The sequence below is a fragment of the Abramis brama genome (genome assembly GCF_963993115.1).
Source record: "Abramis brama genome assembly, chromosome: 22".
Classification (NCBI taxonomy): domain Eukaryota; kingdom Metazoa; phylum Chordata; class Actinopteri; order Cypriniformes; family Leuciscidae; genus Abramis; species Abramis brama.
The window spans coordinates 34828375-34830874 of NC_139984.1; the positions used below are offsets into that span (position 1 = coordinate 34828375).

Genomic DNA, 2500 nt, shown 5'->3' on the forward strand with positions numbered 1-2500 from the left:
TCTATCTGTCTGTCTGTCTATGTCTGTCTGTCTGTCTGTCTATCTGTCTGTCTGTCTGTCTCTCTATCGGTCTGTCTGTCTGTCTGTCTGTCTGTCTGTCCGTCTCTCTGTCTCTGTTTGTCTGTCTCTGTCTGTCTGTCTGTGTCTGTCTGTCTGTCTGTCTGTCTATCTATCTATCTGTCTGTCTGTCTGTCTGTCTGTCTGTCTCTCTATCTATCTATCTGTCTGTCTGTCTGTCTATCTATCTGTCTTTCTGTCTGTCTGTCTGTCTATCTATCTGTCTGTCTGTCTGTCTCTGTCTGTCTATCAATTCAATTCAATTCAATTCAAAGGGGCTTTATTGGCATGAAAGTTTTTGAAACAATGTTGCCAAAGCATATACAAAATGTACAAATAAAATATATACGTAATATATACAAACATAATAAAACAGGTATATGAACAATAAAAAAAAAATAAAAAATAAAAAAAAACATATAGTAATGTTCTTATATAGTAATAACTTTACTATATATAAGTTATGAAACTTAACACAATGTTTGGATATATTTGTGTGTCGGTCACTCACTGCCCCTCAGGTTGTGGCATGTTTGTACATATTGGGCAGCAAGATAAGTTCTGTCTCCTTCTCCCAGGAGAAAGTTTAATTTAGAAATTTCATTCAGGTCTTTGAAGTTTGGGATTATATGGTTAAATTTGTTAAAGTAAAGGTTCCTTGTGTCTTTGAACGCTTCACATTGTAGGAGAAAGTGCATCTCTGTCTCAACCTCACCTGTCAAACAGTGATCACACGTTCTGCTCTCTTTTGGTTGCCATGATTTTTTGTGTCTTCCTGTTTCAATTGCCAATTTGTGATCACTGAGCCTGTACCTGGTTAGGATCTGTCTCTGCTTTCTATCTCTGACAGTAGAGAGATATTCTGCTAATTTATAATCTCTTTTTAGGGTCAAATAACATTCTAGTCTACTTTGGCTTTTAGTTTCTTCTTTCCAATGTTCCAGATAGGTTTCTTTGCATTGTGCTATGATTTGCTTGACTCTGATTGGTGTTTGGAAGGCAGTGTTGTTCTGAGGCTGCTCAGACTGTCTCTGACGTGGGTCAGTTTGCCTCAGTACCAGCTGACATAGGGGACTGTTCTCTGGGCTCAGCTCTTGGGTTCGGAGGGCTCGGGAGTGAAGTGTGTCTTGGGGGCTGGATTTCAGGTGGTTAAAAAAGTTGAGTGTTCTCTTTTGGATGTTAATTATCAGTGGGTATCTGCCTAATTCTGCTCTGCATGCATTTGTTGGTGTGTTTCTGTGTACGTGTAAAATGTATCTGCAAAATTCTGCATGAAGAGATTCTGTTGGGTGTTTGTCCCAACGGGTATAGCTCTGATGACTGAGTGGACCCCATATTTCACTACCGTACAGCGCAATGGGCTGGATGACACTGTCAAATATTTTAAGCCAGATTTTAATTGGAATTTGGAAGTTATAAAATTTTCTCTTAATTGCATGTATAGCTCTTCGAGCTTTTTCTTTTAGTGCATTCACTGCCATGTTGAAACTCCCTGATGCTGATATGGTTATACCAAGGTAGGTATAGCTCATGCTGTGTTCAATGACATCATTATTAATGGTCTATCTCTCTGTCTCTGTTTGTCCGTCTATCTGTCTGTCTGTCTATGTCTGTCTGTCTATCTATCTATCTGTCTGTCTGTCTATGTCTGTCTGTCTATCTATCTATCTGTCTGTCTGTCTGTCTGTCTCTCTATCTATCTGTCTGTCTGTCTGTCTGTCTGTCTATCTATCTGTCTTTCTGTCTGTCTGTCTATCTGTCTCTCTATCTATCTGTCTGTCTGTCTGTCTATCTATCTGTCTTTCTGTCTGTCTGTCTATCTGTCTGTCTGTCTGTCTCTGTCCGTCTATCTGTCTGTCTGTCTATGTCTGTCTGTCTATCTATCTATCTGTCTGTCTGTCTGTCTGTCTCTCTATCTATCTGTCTGTCTGTCTGTCTGTCTGTCTGTCTATCTATCTGTCTTTCTGTCTGTCTGTCTATCTGTCTGTCTGTCTGTCTGTCTCTGTCCGTCTATCTGTCTGTCTGTCTATGTCTGTCTGTCTATCTATCTATCTGTCTGTCTGTCTGTCTGTCTGTCTATCTATCTGTCTGTCTGTCTGTCTGTCTGTCTATCTATCTGTCTTTCAGTCTGTCTGTCTATCTATCTGTCTGTCTGTCTCTCTATCTATCTATCTGTCTGTCTGTCTGTCTCTGTCTGTCTATCTGTGTCTGTCTGTCTGTCTGTCCGTCTCTCTGTCTGTCTGTCTATCTGTCTGTCTGTGTCTGTCTAGACAAGTTTATCTCAAGGCAACTCATTTTGTTTTATGGGCTAATCAAAGCAAAACCAAAAATCTTTCCAATCACTGCCGTTTGGGAATCACTGAGGAAGAGAAAGACTACAACAAACATCTCAATTCAATCTCTACTTCAAAACTAAGAGTGTTTGTGCTTAAAACAAGAACTA

At 39.8% G+C, this 2500-nt stretch overlaps 1 protein-coding gene across 5 annotated transcripts in view; it reads right to left on the bottom strand.

The window, feature by feature from the left end:
- The window catches only part of txk (TXK tyrosine kinase), a 29399-nt gene that overhangs the window by 11537 nt on the left and 15362 nt on the right, over positions 1 to 2500 (bottom strand). The gene's annotated exons all lie outside the window — the stretch shown is intronic.